The following is an 18,279-nucleotide window of genomic DNA, read 5'->3' on the forward strand; positions in this document are numbered from 1 at the left end:
GGAGGCTCTAAAATTTAGTAAATTTTTTTTTCAAAGACTGGTTTTCCTCGTAAAGTGAGTGACGTCACGAGCTTGTGTGAAAAAGTAACTAAATCGTGTTCTTTTTGTAATAAATAAATATTTTTTGTATGTCATGTGGTGTATATTGTTTGTATGCATCGATGAGTGTATATTTGTGATAATCTTATTAGTTAGATGTAGGTATATGAGGGTCTTTTCCCGTGTGTCAATGTAAGTCAATGGGAAAATGGATTTGTGTAGTTTTTTTTCTAACACCCGAGATCTCGCAACTTTGATCCTTTGCATTTTGATGAAAAATTATTAAATCATAAAAATAAATATAGTGTAGTGTTTGTATGAGTGTAAGTGTACTTTGTGTAATATTTGTTCTGTGATTTGTGAATGTTTATTTTGTCGGTATATGTTTACTACTGGGTCTGAGGTGTCTGTAGAAATTTGAGCGTTGGGTGATTTTTGAGTGTCGGTAACTGAACTCTAAATACCAGAGTCCGTAAGAAACCAGCGTTAGGGGCCTCTAACGCTGGTTTTCACGGCTAACGCCAAACTCCAAATCTAGGCCAACGTTAGCTAAAAGTGTACTTCTAAATTCTATTAGTAAATCTATCAATTTTAGTGAACAATTTGTCAATTCATCTTGCCATTTGATAGTTAGATCATTATCATGTGTAAAGGAAAAAACTTTAGATAATCTTAATCCTCTCGGTATATGACCTTTCAATTTTTATTTCTTTAAAGTGTCAATATCCCACCAGTGTCTGTGTTCACACTTTAAAGCTTCTTCTAATTTATGTAAAAGTTGTGTGAAAGTAAGTTCCTCATCTTCTCTAGAGAGTTCCTCAAGTGGAGTATCTAAATTGCTAAGTGTGTGGCGAAAATTAATCCTTTGTTCTTTACTTTGCATCTTAATATATACTAGTGCCCAAAAATATAGACAATGTATAATTATAAATGCTGTAAGATATAATCAGTGTTGTTCGACTGTTATATTCAGTGCAAGTTGCAAAAAGTGCTCAAAAATAAATGCACTAATTGGTGGTGTGCTAAGTGTGAATATTTATTATCAGGTCGCTCTCTGACAATGTCCAAGTGATCAAAAGTGATATAATAAAATATAAAAATCAGATGCGCCCTCAAAATTTGCTACAAAAAATGTATTGGGTGTTATGGTGATGTGCACTATAACCCTGTAATCAAATGTGTGGTAATACCCAAATTACTCAAAATTGATATTACATAACAATATTATTATATTGAAAGTTAAAAATAAAACCGTCTCATTGAGAAAAATATTAGAAACAAAATGATGATAGAACCATCTCTTATGCAGATAAATGCAAAAAATGTCCACACTCGAGATGTTTCACAATCCTCCAGGCAGCAAACTCATTCCAGATCGATATTGGCAGTCGCAAGTTCTAATAAAAAGAAGAAGAGAAGAGGCGCCAAATAGTGTGTACCGTTATGCTACAAGAGGCCAAAACCCCATCATGAATCTTACAAGATTTTTAGCACTTGAGAAGTGCCACAAATGCCTTCTGAACAATTAGCAGCCGTCCAGCTAGCTGTGTTATCCTATAATCCTCCAGTTGCGAGCTGTACAAAAGAAGAACACAGAAGTGCCACAATAGTGTGTATCAGTGAGAACAATGACTGGTGCGCAAAGTATGAAATGTACTCACAAGATGTAAAGCACTTGAGAAGTGCCACAAAGACCTCCTGGACAATTTCCAGCTGTCCAGATCACTGTGTTCACAAGCAATCCTCTGGGCATACGAAACCAGATTTTCAAGATATCTCCGATACAGCTGCAGGATTCACTCACAAAAAAACTCAAATTGTAGTGGTAGATAAAAACTGATATGCCGTGCTACTGATATTATAGAAAATGCTCTTCTCTTCTTCTTTTTATCCCTGAATAGTACAGTCTTTAGGGAGCGCTTGAAGCTTTCAAAACTAGGGGAGAGTCTTGTGGAGTGAGGCAGAGAGTTCCAAAGATGGGAGCCAGTCTGGAGAAGTCTTGTAAATCGGAATGTGAGGAGGTAACAAGAGAGGAGGAGTGTAGGAGATTGTGGGCAGTGCAAAGGGGTCGGGAGAGAGTATCTGGAGACAAGGTCTGAGATGTAGGAGGGAGAAGTGCAGTTGAGGGCTTTGTATGTCAGAGTGAGAATTTTGTGTTTAAGCCTGGAGGCTTAAACAAAGCCAGTGAAGGGATTGGCAGAGAGGTGCAGCAGATGAAGAACAATGTGTAAGGAAGATGAGCCTGGCAGAGGCACTCATTATGGATTGTAAAGAAGCTAGGCGGCAGCTATGGAGAGAGAGGATGGAGTTTCAGTAATCGAGGCGGGAAAGGATGAGAGTATGGATTAGAATCTTAGTTGTGTCTTGTGAAAGAAAATGTCTATTTTTAGAAATGTTTTTAAGTTGGAAGTGGCAGGCTTTAGCCAAGGCCTGAATGTGAGGAGTGAAAGAAAGATCAAGTGTGACCCCAAAACATCGAGCATGTTGGGCACGGGTAATGATGGAGTTATTAACAGTTATAGAGAAGTTGGGGGTGGAGATTTTTGAAGAAGAGGGGAAAATAAGGAGCTCAGTTTTGGAGAGATTTAGCTTAAGGTAGTGAGAGGACATCCAAGATGAGATATAAGAAAGACAGCTAGTGACATGGGTTTGCAAGGAAAAAGATAGGTCTGTACAGAGAGGTAGATTTGGGTGTCATTGGCATACAAATGGTTTTGAAACCCATGGGACTTTATTAAGGAACCTAAAGATGATGAGTTGATTGAGAAGAGAAGGGGACCAAGGACAGAGCCTTGTGGTACCCTAACAGAAAGTGGTAATGGGGCAGGGGATTTTCCAGAGAAGGCTACACTAAAGGTACAGTTAGACAGATAGGAAGAGAACCACAAGAGAACTGTGTCACAGATGCCGAAGGATTAGAGGGTTTGGAGCAGAAAAGGGTGGTCGACAGTATCAAAGGCTGCAGACAGATCAAGGAGGATAAGCTGAGAGAAGTGACCTTTGGATTTTGCTGTACGTAGGTCGTTGGTAACCTTAACAATTGCTGTCTTAGTGGAGATGTGGGGGCAAAATCCAGATTGCAGTTGGTCAAGGAGGGAGTTTAGTATAAGGAAATGGGATAGACATACATTTACTAGCTTTTTGAGAAGATTTTAGGCAAGAGGGAGTAGGGAAATAGTGTGGTAGTTGGATGAGGAGGTTGGGTCGAGAGAAGGTTTTTTTGAGGATAGGTGTGACCAGTGCGTGTTTAAGAGATGATGGAAATGTACCAGTGCTGAGGGAGAGGTTGAAGATGTGTGAGTATTGGGGTAAAGGTAGAAGAGAGGGCAGGGAGTAACTGTGAGGGGATGGGGTCGAGGGGACAGGTAGTGAAATGAGATGATAGTATAAGGGCATAAACTTCAACCTCTGTAACAGGGGCAAAATAGCTAAATGTATGGCTATGGGGCATCAAGTATTGTAATGTTTCAAGAATAAAGTAATTAGTTCCTAAATACCAATATTTCTCTGTAATGATCAAATATGTGATTAATATGAATGACATTCCAATGTAGAGCTTATGCTTACAAGACCCTTGTGCCTTTAAATTTAACTTTCCAATCAGAGAGCTGGGCGGTGTTTTTGAAGTCGAAATTAATCATATGTTTTTAAGGCTATGAGTATGATGTTAAGCCGAAACGTGTCAGCCTATTGACCTGGCTCAGCAGAATTTTGCATCTTGTGAACTCTCTCGGCTAGATTACGAGTTTTGCGTTAGAGGCTATGGGGTGCTAACGAGCACTTTTCTCTCACTGCTCACTTATAGACAGCGCTGGTATTACGGGTATTTACAAACCTGGTGTTAACAGAAAAAAAGTGATCGTTGAGCAAAATTTTGCTCCACATCTCACTCCAATACCAGCGCTGCTTACATTAGGGGTGAGCTGGTTGTGCGTGCTCGTGCACGATTTCCCCATAGGAATCAACGGGGAGAGCCGGTTGAGAAAAAGTCTAACACCTGCAAAAAGCAGCGTAAAGCTCCCTAACCCAGTCGGACATCACCGCCACCTACATTATACTTATTAATCCCTAATCTGCTGCCCCCAACATCGCCGCCACCTACATTATATTTATTAACCCCTAATCTACCTTCCCCAATGTCGCTGCCACTATTCTAAATTTATTAACCCCTAAACCTAAGTATAACCCTAACCCTAACTTTAAATATAATTTAAATAAATCTAAATAAAATTTCTATCATTAACTAAATTATTCCAATTTAAAACTAAATACTTACCGATAAAATAAATCCTAAACTAGCTACAATATAACTAATAGTTACATTGTAGCTATCTTAGGGTTTATTTTTATTTTACAGGCAAGTTTGTATTTATTTTAACTAGGTAGAATAGTTATTAAATAGTTATTAACTATTTAATAACTACCTAGCTAAAATAAAGACAAATTTACCTGTAAAATAAAACCTAACCTAAGTTACACTAACACCTAACACTACACTATAATTACATTAATTCCCTAAATTAAAGAGAATTAAATAAAATTAGCTAAAGTACAAAAAAAACAACACTAAATTACAGAAAATAATAAACAAATTACAAGATTTTTAAACTAATTACACCTAATCTTATCCCCTTAACAAAATAAAAAAGCCCCCGCAAAATAAAAAAAGCCCTACCCTACACTAAATTACAAATAGCCCTTAAAAGGGCCTTTTGCGGGGCTTTACCCCAAAGTAATCAGCTCTTTTACCTGTAAAAAAAAATACAAATCCCCCACAACATTAAAACCCACCACCCACACAACCAACCCTACTCTAAAACCCACCCAATACCCCTTAAAAAAACCTAACACTAACACCTTGAAGATCACCTTACTGGGAGAAGTCTTCATCCAACTGGGCCAAAGTCCTCAACGAAGCCAGGAGAAGTCTTCATCCAAGCCGGGCGAAGTGGTTCTCCAGACAGGCAGAAGTCTTCATCCAGACGGCATCTTCTATCTTCATCCATCCGGCGCGGAACGGGTCCATCTTCAAGACATCCAACGTGGAGCATCCTCTTCATCCGACGGCTAACACTGAATGAAGGTTCCTTTAAATGACGTTATTCAAGATGGCGTCCCTTAAGGGGGTATTGGGTGGGTTTTAGAGTAGGGTTGGTTGTGTGGGTGGTGGGTTTTAATGTGGGGGGGGGGATTTGCCCCACAAAAGGCCATTTTAAGGTCTATTTGTAATTTAGTGTAGGGTAGGGCTTTTTTATTTTGGGGGGCTTTTTTATTTTGTTAGGGGGGATTAGATTACGTGTAATTAGTTTAAAAATCTTGTAATTTGTTTATTATTTCCTGTAATTTAGTGTTTTTTTTTTTTTTGTACTTTAGCTAATTTTATTTAATTGTATTTAATTTAGGGAATTAATGTAATTATACTGTAGTGTTAGGTGTTAGTGTAACTTAGGTTAGGTTTTATTTTACATGTAAATTTGTCTTATTTTAGCTAGGTAGTTATTAAATAGTTAATAACTATTTAGTAACTATTCTACCTAGTTAAAATAAATACTAACTTACCTGTGAAATAAAAATAAAACCTAAGCTAGCTACAATGTAACTATTAGTTATTGTCATATTTCTTGCGTACCTTGTTCTTCATATATCCTTTGGCCTCTAAATCCTTGCACCTTATAGCAAGCCATTTCCTCCTTACCCTATAAATAATTACTGCACTCATCCACACCTGCTTGGAATTCTTGTGCCGCCTACTTTCTACTCCTGCTCACGAGCATCTCCCCAAGCTACACTCTGAACGCATCTCTGCAGCTCCCGGCTGTAACAGTTTCGGCTGTGACGTCACACGCCACCGGAACCTCGCCCGATATCGGAAAAGCTCAGCCGTGCAAAGCACAACCGCTTGTTGGGGATATTACAGCATCCTTCCTCTCCTCCAGCCTGCAATAGCAGTGCTTACCGGTAAGTGCCTACTGCATACAGACTTATGAGAAATTACATAACAACCGCAAGGGGCTAATTATAAAAACGGAACTTTTCATCTAAGAAGCATTCATGTCATATTACTTACAGGAAAGGCTTGCAACAATGCGAATAAAGCTCATTAAATTTATTCACATCATCAGCAATATCTTATGTTACCCTGACCAATATTAATAGGGATTAACCCCTCAAATGCCGGTTTATTTATTACAGCGCTGTCTTTTCTAAAGTGTAAACAGCTGCATGTTACTTTTTACCTTACCTTTTCATGGTTAGCTGAACTTACTCAGTGCATAGATTTAAAGTCTACCATCTCAGTTGTTAAGTCAGCATTGCCTAAAATTATAAGGAAGGAGAATGTATATACACTGTAGCAATTAGAAAGCAATATCTTGTTGATATACAGTGTTCAACATTCCCCCATTCAAACATATCATAATATCTGCAGTTGTGGTCCTTTTCTTATGAAACTCATTTGTATTACAGGAATCTCTTGTGTAAGCCTGACAGTTATATTGTAGCTATCTTAGGGTTTATTTTATAGGTAAGTATTTAGTTTTAAATAGGAATAATTTAGTTAAAGGGACAGTAAACCTCAAAAATAATGTTATATAATTCTGCACATAGTGCAGAATTATATAACATTATATTAGCGCACCGCTAATGCACACAGCACATACACTAAGTGCAGCTTGCTCCTGCTCTGTCAGACAGGCCGGGCTGTGACTATACAGCTGGCCCGATGCGCTGTGTGAAAAAAACAGACCCACTCAGAGGAGCACAGAGAGCGGGTCTGAAAAAAAGCAGTTGTTTTAAATAATTCAAAGGGAATATTATGTTTTATAAAGTTTGCGCTAATATAATGTTATATAATTCTGCACTATGTGCAGAATTATATAACATTTTTTTTGAGGTTTACTGAGACTTTAATGATAGTAATTTTTATTTAGATTTCTTTTAATTATATTTAAGTTAGGGGGTGTTAGGGTTAGGGTTAGACTTAGGTTTAGGGGTTAATAAATTTAATATAGTGGCGGCGACGTTGGGGGCGGCAGATTAGGGGTTAATAAATGTAGGTAGGTGTCAGCGATGTTAGGGACGGCAGATTAGGGGTTAATAATATTTAACTAATGTTTGCGAGGCGGGAGTGCAGTGGTTTAGGGGTTAATATATTTATTATAGTGGCAGCGATGTCCGGTTTGGCAGATTATGGGTTAAAAATTGTATTTTAGTGTTTGTGATGCGGGAGGGCCTCGGTTTAGGGGTTAATAGGTAGTTTATGGGTGTTAGTGTACTTTTTAGCACTTTAGTTAAGAGTTTTATGCTACGGCGTTGTAGTGTAAAACTCTTAACTACTGACTTTAAAATGCGGCACCAGTCTTGACAGGAGAGGGTCTGCCGCTCACTTTTTGGCAGACTCGTAATACCAGCACTATGCAAGTCCCATTGAAAAAAGAGGATACGCAATTTACGTAAGTTGATTTGCGGTATTTCCAAGTCTGGCCAAAGAAGTGAGCGGTACACCTGCACCTGCAAGACTGCAAGTAATACCAGCGGGCAATAAAAAGCAGCGTTAGAACCGGCCAACGCTGCTTTTTAAGCCTAACGCAAAACTCGTAATCTAGGTGTCTGTATTTTAAAGATGATGTAATAATAGCTATGTTTTATTTTACTCTCTGATCTCCGGGCATTGTTTTATTTTTTCCTTTGGATCATTACGAGTACAGCCGGTGGAGATCTTCATTGCATGCAAGCTCCGTATCAAGCCCCATACTAGCAGTGGACTGTACACTGGTAACCTATTCACTTAAGTTCTTGGAGTTGTACCCCAGATCGGGGAATCCCTGGCTGAGCTCTGAGGCCTGTGACCTCATCACGTTAATGCGACATGCCCATCTGCACTGAGTAGACGGACAAGGATCTGGAGAGGCTGTCGGCACTAAGGTAAGGTGAGATGCCGGGAGAGAGTCATTAACCACTGGGATTTAGAGTCCTGAGGACCATAGTGGAGACACATAGAGTCGGCAGAGCCTGGTAAGGCATTTATTATTTAATCACACTTTATGGGATAGCAAAGATACGTATGTGTACATAAACTCTGGTACCGCTATCTGTTTCACTTCGATGGGATAGCTTGGACACTTAATCATTTTATTACATTCAATTGCAGGAAGCAAATACGGAGTTTACTTTGGTGACTTTTTCAGGAACAATTTTAGTTTTTTGCTTTATAACTTGGAGAAAGTTGTATCAACACTAAGGGCAAGATTACAAGTCACATGGAAAATCAGTTGTGAAAGCAACGAGCGCGTTATGACTTTTTCGCATTTGGGGTTGAGCAGCTATTACAAGTTGCAAAATAACTTATTTTGCGCGTGCATTAAGACGCCTAATGCAAACAGCCAAATCACGTGCGCATTCACATATATACCATAGAAATCAATAGAGAAGACAAATAGAAAAACCCCCACAAATACCCTAATATGTTGTGCAAAGCCCTTGATGTATTATCCTCAAAAAGTGTAATTGAAAATGCGAATATTTAATATTGCGCAAATGTTTTCATAACGGAATATGTTCTATTTATTTATAAATACATATTTCTCTATATATGTGATGATTTTTGGACTGATTTATCTATTTATAGCGAGATATGTATATGAATATATATATATATATATATATATATATATATATATATGTATAGAAAGAGATAAAACAATATAAAAGTGGAGGCGCTCAGCTTTACAATATAAATTATGAATTATAAATATATGTATATCAAATATAAGTCTCTCGTTGGTGAATTGTGTCACAAGAGTTGAATCAATTGAGCAATTACTGCTTACCAGCTGTTACCTCAATCGTATGAGGTAAGGTGAGTCCCCTGGTTTAAAGGTGATTCGCTGTAAAGCAACTTCTATGTTCTGGTGGTATCCCTGGAGGTCTGTTGTTCAGAATTGGTCCTTTCGTTGTGGGAATGAAGATCCCGGACTCTCTTTAGATGGAAGAGTGTAGACTGTAATCCGTCTTTTTTATATCTTTCTTCGATGGTGGTAGGAATACTTGATACTTGTTTGTAATATCCCTTAGAGAGAGGTGCCTTTTGGTGGTGAGAATCTCCGTTCCCTCAGTATGCAATCAGGACGTTGTTCATAAAGGGAAAAAAACAGAAGCACATAGCATAATATTGTTTTTACACAAAGTGAGTATTTATTAAGTATTAATATGCGCTTACATTAAAATCCCTCAATCAATATGAGGTAAGTAAAGACATGTATACAACATTAGGAGCCGTGTCCTTAGGTGTAGTAGAAATGGTAGTAGTAAAAGGATCCTGGTGCTTGATGGTAATGTACCAGTCCAAACTTTGATGGGTGTACTGTGTACCGTCACAGACAATTGTATGGACAGTGTTAATAGAGGTAGTGGGACTAAAAGATCTGCCCACAAAGTTCACAAATCACACTGATATGGTTAGTACTGTTATAGTCTGACCGCTATATAAATCCTGCTGTAACGGATATAGGGCTCTATGTCAAACCCCTGTGTTAATATAGAGGGGTGTGAGGAATTTGCCCTGTATATGGCTGCGGTAACAGATTCGTGTGTATCAGTTAAATAAGCGCTGTGAAAATCTAGAGTCCAGAGCGCGTTAGATTCCCAAGTGTATAAAAAAACACAATTGCGATAAAATGTCATATAACAAGATAAAACAATAACAGTTTAAAAATAGGCATAAAATGACATGAAATGTTGTAGAAAGTAATTAGGCCCTGTCCGCCCACTGTGAGAAACCTTACGCGTTTCGAAGTCTATCGTGACTTCTTCTTCAGAGGTAAAAGTGAGTGACTGTGACGGTACACAGTACACCCATCAAAGTTTGGACTGGTACATTACCATCAAGCACCAGGATCCTTTTACTACTACCATTTCTACTACACCTAAGGACACGGCTCCTAATGTTGTATACATGTCTTTTTTTACCTCATATTGATTGAGGGATTTTAATGTAAGCGCATATTAATACTTAATAAATACTCACTTTGTGTAAAAACAATATTATGCTATGTGCTTCTGTTTTTTTCCCTTTATGAACAACGTCCTGATTGCATACTGAGGGAACGGAGATTCTCACCACCAAAAGGCACCTCTCTCTAAGGGATATTACAAACAAGTATCAAGTATTCCTACCACCATCGAAGAAAGATATAAAAAAGACGGATTACAGTCTACACTCTTCCATCTAAAGAGAGTCCAGGATCTTCATTCCCACAACGGAAGGACCAATTCTGAACAACAGATCTCCAGGGATACCACCAGAACATAGAAGTTGCTTTACAGCGAATCACCTTACCTCATATGATTGAGGTAACAGCTGGTAAGCAGTAATTCCTCAATTGATTCAACTCTTGTGACACAATTCACCAACGAGAGACTTAAATTTGATATACATATATTTATAATTCATAATTTATATTGTAAAGCTGAGCACCTTCACTTTTATATTGTTTTATCTCTTTCTATACATTTTTTACAGAGTCAGGGGTACTCTGTTTCAATATAGAGGCAGCACGCTAGAAGCACACTGGGCTGTTTTAACCCACAATACCCAGAGACACACATCCTAGATTTTAGCGCAGGTGACCTCTTTCTCTTTTCATATATACAGGGAGTGCAGAATTATTAGGCAAATGAGTATTTTGACCACATCATCCTCTTTATGCATGTTGTCTTACTCCAAGCTGTATAGGCTCGAAAGCCTACTACCAATTAAGCATATTAGGTGATGTGCATCTCTGTAATGAGAAGGGGTGTGGTCTAATGACATCAACACCCTATATCAGGTGTGCATAATTATTAGGCAACCTCCTTTCCTTTGGCAAAATGGGTCAAAAGAAAGACTACAGGCTCAGAAAAGTAAAAAATAGTGAGATATCTTGCAGGGGGATGCAGCACTCTTAAAATTGCAAAGCTTCTGAAGCGTGATCATCGAACAATCAAGCGTTTCATTCAAAATAGTCAACAGGGTCGCAAGAAGCGTGTGGAGAAACCAAGGCACAAAATAACTGCCCATGAACTGAGAAAAGTTAAGCGTGCAGCTGCCAAGATGCCACTTGCCACCAGTTTGGCCATATTTCAGAGCTGCAACATCACTGGAGTGCCCAAAAGCACAAGGTGTGCAATACTCAGAGACATGGCCAAGGTAAGAAAGGCTGAAAGACGACCACCACTGAACAAGACACACAAGCTGAAACGTCAAGACTGGGCCAAGAAATATCTCAAGACTGATTTTTCTAAGGTTTTATGGACTGATGAAATGAGAGTGAGTCTTGATGGGCCAGATGGATGGGTCCGTGGCTGGATTGGTAAAGGGCAGAGAGCTCCAGTCCGACTCAGACGCCAGCAAGGTGGAGGTGGAGTACTGGTTTGGGCTGGTATCATCAAAGATGAGCTTGTGGGGCCTTTTCGGGTTGAGGATGGAGTCAAGCTCAACTCCCAGTCCTACTGCCAGTTTCTGGAAGACACCTTCTTCAAGCAGTGGTACAGGAAGAAGTCTGCATCCTTCAAGAAAAACATGATTTTCATGCAGGACAATGCTCCATCACACACGTCCAAGTACTCCACAGCGTGGCTGGCAAGAAAGGGTATAAAAGAAGAAAATCTAATGACATGGCCTCCTTGTTCACCTGATCTGAACCCCATTGAGAACCTGTGGTCAATCATCAAATGTGAGATTTACAAGGAGGGAAAACAGTACACCTCTCTGAACAGTGTCTGTGAGGCTGTGATTGCTGCTGCACACAATGTTGATGGTGAACAGATCAAAACACTGACAGAATCCATGGAAGGCAAGCTTTTGAGTGTCCTTGCAAGAAAGGTGGCTATATTGGTCACTGATTTGTTTTTGTTTTGTTTTTGAATGTCAGAAATGTATATTTGTGAATGTTGAGATGTTATATTGGTTTCACTGGTAAAAATAAATAATTGAAATGGGTATATATTTGTTTTTTGTTAAGTTGCCTAATAATTATGCACAGTAATAGTCACCTGCACACACAGATATCCCCCTAAAATAGCTATAACTAAAAACAAACTAAAAACTACTTCCAAAACTATTCAGCTTTGATATTAATGAGTTTTTTGGGTTCATTGAGAACATGGTTGTTGTTCAATAATAAAATTAGTCCTCAAAAATACAACTTGCCTAATAATTCTGCACTCCCTGTATATATATACATATATATATATATATATATATATATATAATCCAAAGTTTATAACCACAAAAGCGCTCAAAGTCCATATGTATAAAGTAAAAAAAGGTCTTTATTAGAACATTTTAAAAGCAAAAAGGTGTCCTGTATAGGACTAATCCAAGAAGTATTTTGCAGGCGCACAGAGAGCATACATGTTTCGTGCTTAGGTAGCACTTGTTCACTGCTTACCTGTGCACCTGCAAAGGCCTGCCTTTTAATCTCAGGATTTAAAGTGATACATCACATAATATTTGACAACCTAACGGCTAGTTTTAGAGTTTTGTCGGTAACGACCCGCGTATCTGACGCTGGCTTTTTTCTGGCCGCACCATTAAAATAACTCTGGTATTGAGAGTCCACAGAATGGCTGCGTTAGGCTCCAAAAAAGGAGCGTAGAGCATATTTAATGCAACTTCAACTCTCGATACCAGAGTTGCTTACGGACGCGGCCAGCCTCAAAAACGTGTTCGTGCACAATTCCCCCATAGGAAACAATGGGGCTGTTTGAGCTGAAAAAAAAAACCTAACACCTGCAAAAAAGCCGCATTCAGCTCCTAACGCAGCCCCATTGTTTGCTATGGGGAAACACTTCCTACGTCTGCACCCTAACATGTACCCCGAGTCTAAAAACCCCTAACCTTACACTTATTAACCCCTATTCTGCCGCCCCCGCTATCGCTGACCCCTGTATATTATTTTTAACCCCTAATCTGCCGCTCCGTAAACCGCCGCTACTTACATTATCCCTATGTACCCCTAATCTGCTGCCCCTAACACCGCCGACCCCTATATTATATTTATTAACCCCTAATCTGCCCCCCACAACGTCGCCACCACCTGCCTACACTTATTAACCCCTAATCTGCCGAGCGGACCGCACCGCTATTATTATAAAGTTATTAACCCCTAATCCGCCTCACTAACCCTATAATAAATAGGATTAACCCCTAATCTGCCCTCCCTAACATCGCCGACACCTAACTTCAATTATTAACCCCTAATCTGCCGACTGGAGCTCACCGCTATTATAATAAATGTATTAACCCCTAAAGCTAAGTCTAACCCTAACACTAACACCTCCCTAATTTAAATATAATTTTAATCTAACGAAATTAATTAACTCTTCTTAAATAAATTATTCCTATTTAAAGCTAAATCCTAATAATTTAAAAATAAATCCTAATATAGCTACAATATAAATTATAATTATATTATAGCTATTATAGGATTAATATTTATTTTACAGGTAACTTTGTATTTATTTTAACCAGGTACAATAGCTATTAAATAGTTAAGAACTATTTAATAGTTAAAATAATTAAAATAATTACAAATTTACCTGTAAAATAAATCCTAACCTAAGTTACAATTAAACCTAACACTACACTATCAATAAATAAATTAAATAAAATACCTATAATTATCTACAATTAAACCTAACACTACACTATCAATAAATAAATAAATTAAATACAATTCCTACAAATAAATACAATGAAATAAACTAACTAAAGTACAAAAAATAAAAAAGAACTAAGTTACAAAAAAAAAAAAAATATTTACAAACATTAGAAAAATATTACAACAATTTTAAACTAATTACACCTACTCTAAGCCCCCTAATAAAATAACAAAGCCCCCAAAATAAAAAAATGCCCTACCCTATTCTAAATTACTAAAGTTCAAAGCTCTTTTACCTTACCAGCCCTGAACAGGGCCCTTTGCGGGGCATGCCCCAAGAAGTTCAGCTCTTTTGCCTGTAAAAAAAAACATACAACCCCCCCAACATACAACCCCACCACCCACATACCCCTAATCTAACCCAAACCCCCCTTAAATAAACCTAACACTAAGCCCCTGAAGATCTTCCTACCTTATCTTCACCATACCAAGTTCACCGATCGATCCAGAAGAGCTCCTCCAATGTCCTGATCCAAGCCCAAGCGGGGGGCTGAAGAGGTCCATGATCCGGCTGAAGTCATCATCCAAGCGGGAGCTGAAGAGGTCCATGATCCGGCTGAAGTCTTCATCCAAGCGGGAGCGGAAGAGGTCCATGATCCGGCTGAAGTCTTCATCCAAGCGGGAGCTGAAGAGGTCCATGATCCGGATGAAGTCTTCTATCAACAGCATCTTCAATCTTCTTTCTTCTGGAGCCATCATCTTCCATCCGACGCGGAACATCCTCTTCTCCCGACGCCTACTAGCCGAATGACGGTTCCTTTAAATGACGTCATCCAAGATGGCGTCCCTCAAATTCCGATTGGCTTATTCTATCAGCCAATTAGAATTAAGGTAGGAATATTCTGATTGGCTGATGGAATCAGCCAATCAGAATCAAATTCAATCCGATTGGCTGATTCGATCCGCCAATCAGATTGAGCTTGCATTCTATTGGCTGTTCCGATCAGCCAATAGAATGCGAGCTCAATCTGATTGGCTGATCGGATCAGCCAAACGGATTGAACTTGATTCTGATTGGCTGATTCCATCAGCCAATCAGAATTTTCCTACCTTAATTCCGATTGGCTGATAGAATCCTATCAGCCAATCGGAATTCGAGGGACGCCATCTTGGATGACGTCCCTTAAAGGAAACGTCATTCGTCGGGAAGTCGTCGGTGAAGATGGATGTTCCGCGTCGGTGGGATGAACATGGATCCGGAAGAAAGAAGATTGAAGATGCCGTTGATAGAAGACTTCAGCCGGATCATGGACCTCTTCAGCTCCCACTTGGATGAAGACTTCAGCCGGATCATGGACATCTTCAGCCCCCCGCTTGGGCTTGGATCAAGACATCGGAGGAGCTCTTCTGGATCGATCGGTGAACCTGGTATGGTGAAGATAAGGTAGGAAGATCTTCAGGGGCTTAGTGTTAGGTTTATTTAAGGGGGGTTGGGGTTAGATTAGGGGTATGTGGGTGGTGGGTTGTAATGTTGGGGGGGGTATTGTATGTGTTTTTTTTACAGGCAAAAGAGCTGAATTCTTTGGGGCATGCCCCGCAAAGGGCCCTGTTCAGGGCTGGTAAGGTAAAAGAGCTTTGAACTTTTGTAATTTAGAATAGGGTAGGGCATTTTTTTATTTTGGGCGTCTTTGTTATTTTATTAGGGGGCTTAGAGTAGGTGTAATTAGTTTAAAATTGTTGTAATATTTTTCTGATGTTTGTAAATATTTTTTTATTTTTTGTAACTTAGTTCTTTTTTATTTTTTGTACTTTAGTTAGTTTATTTCATTGTATTTATTTGTAGATATTGTATTTAATTAATTTATTGATAGTGTAGTGTTAGGTTTAATTGTAGGTAGTTTATTTAATTAATGTATTGATAGTTTAGTGTTAGGTTTAATTGTAACTTAGGTTAGGATTTATTTTACAGGTAATTTTGTAATTATTTTAACTATTTTAGCTATTAAATAGTTATTAACCATTTAATAGCTATTGTACCTAGTTAAAATAAATACAAAGTTGCCTGTAAAATAAATATAAATCCTAAAATAGCTATAATATAATTATAATTTATATTGTAGCTATATTAGGGTTTATTTTACAGGTAAGTATTTAGCTTTAAATAGGAATAATTTATTTAATAAGAGTTAATTTATTTCATTAGATTTAAATTCTATTTAACTTAGGGGAGTGTTAGGGTTAGGGTTAGACTTAGCTTTAGGGGTTAATCCATTTATTACAGTAGCGGCGAGATTCGGTCGGCAGATTAGGGGTTAATAATTGAAGTTAGGTGTCGGCGATGTTAGGGAGGGCAGATTAGGGGTTAATACTATTTATTATAGGGTTATTGAGGCGGGAGTGAGGCGGATTAGGGGTTAATAACTTTATTATAGTAGCGGTGAGATCCGCTCGGCAGATTAGGGGTTAATTATTGTAGGTACTGGTATTGTACTGGCGGCGACGTTGTGGGGGGCAGGTTAGGGGTTAATAAATATAATATAGGGGTCAGCGGTTTTAGGGGCAGCAGATTAGGGGTACATAAGTATAACGTAGGTGGCGGTCGACAGATTAGGGGTTAAAAAAATGTAATCGAGTGGCGGCGATGTGGGGGGGACCTCGGTTTAGGGGTACATAGGTAGTTTATGGGTGTTAGTGTACTTTAGAGCACAGTAGTTAAGAGCTTTATGAACCGGCGTTAGCCCAGAAAGCTCTTAACTACTGACTTTTTTCTGCGGCTGGAGTTTTGTCGTTAGATTTCTAACGCTCACTTCAGCCACGACTCTAAATACCGGAGTTAGAAAGATCCCATTGAAAAGATAGGATACGCAATTGACGTTAGGGGATCTGCGGTATGGAAAAGTCGCGGCTGGAAAGTGAGCGTTAGACCCTTTCCTGACTGACTCCAAATACCGGCGTTAGCCCAAAACCAGCGTTAGGAGCCTCTAATGCTGGTTTTCACGGCTACCGCCCAACTCTAAATCTAGGCCTTAGTGTGTCAAAAGCACAACATGGATTAACCAATCTGGAATCATGATCTTATAAACAATAGACATACACACATTTTCCTTAGTAGGCATATCTTAAATAGATTAAATATCAATAGAAATTATTTTTGTTGAATCTTGGGGTATTATATCCTATATCCTTTATAATCTAATGCAGTATAAGCTCGTAGGTATTCATGCATAGATATCTATAATATTAAATATCATGTCAAAATATTGGCCTTAATATGATATAATTGAGCCTATGTGACATACATATTATTTACTTTGTCATATTATAGATATACAGGGATTGCAGAATTATTAGGCAAGTTGTATTTTTGAGGATTAATTTTATTATTGAACAACAACCATGTTCTCAATGAACCCAAAAAACTCATTAATATCAAAGCTGAATAGTTTTGGAAGTAGTTTTTAGTTTGTTTTTAGTTATAGCTATTTTAGGGGGATATCTGTGTGTGCAGGTGACTATTACTGTGCATAATTATTAGGCAACTTAACAAAAAACAAATATATTCCCATTTCAATTATTTATTTTTACCAGTGAAACCAATATAACATCTCAACATTCACAAATATACATTTCTGACATTCAAAAACAAAACAAAAACAAATCAGTGACCAATATAGCCACCTTTCTTTGCAAGGACACTCAAAAGCCTGCCATCCATGGATTCTGTCAGTGTTTTGATCTGTTCACCATCAACATTGCGTGCAGCAGCAACCACAGACTCCCAGACACTGTTCAGAGAGGTGTACTGTTTTCCCTCCTTGTAAATCTCACATTTGATGATGGACCACAGGTTCTTAATGGGGTTCAGATCAGGTGAACAAGGAGGCCATGTCATTAGATTTTCTTCTTTTATACCCTTTCTTGCCAGCCACGCTGTGGAGTACTTGGACGCGTGTGATGGAGCATTGTCCTGCATGAAAATCATGTTTTTCTTGAAGGATGCAGACTTCTTCCTGTACCACTGCTTGAAGAAGGTGTCTTCCAGAAACTGGCAGTAGGACTGGGAGTTGAGCTTGACTCCATCCTCAACCCGAAAAGGCCCCACAAGCTCATCTTTGATGATACCAGCCCAAACCAGTACTCCACCTCCACCTTGCTGGCGTCTGAATCGGACTGGAGCTCTCTGCCCTTTACCAATCCAGCCACGGGCCCATCCATCTGGCCCATCAAGACTCACTCTCATTTCATCAGTCCATAAAACCTTAGAAAAATCAGTCTTGAGATATTTCTTGGCCCAGTCTTGACGTTTCAGCTTGTGTGTCTTGTTCAGTGGTAGTCGTCTTTCAGCCTTTCTTAACTTGGCCATGTCTCTGAGTATTGCACACCTTGTGCTTTTGGGCACTCCAGTGATGTTGCAGCTCTGAAATATGGCCAAACTGGTTGCAAGTGGCATCTTGGCAGCTGCACGCTTGACTTTTCTCAGTTCATGGGCAGTTATTTTGTGCCTTGGTTTTTCCACATGCTTCTTGCGACCCTGTTGACTATTTTGAATGAAACGCTTGATTGTTCGATGATCACGCTTCAGAAGCTTTGCAATTTTAAG

This window comes from Bombina bombina, chromosome 2 (assembly GCF_027579735.1).
Source record: "Bombina bombina isolate aBomBom1 chromosome 2, aBomBom1.pri, whole genome shotgun sequence".
Lineage (NCBI taxonomy): Eukaryota > Metazoa > Chordata > Amphibia > Anura > Bombinatoridae > Bombina > Bombina bombina.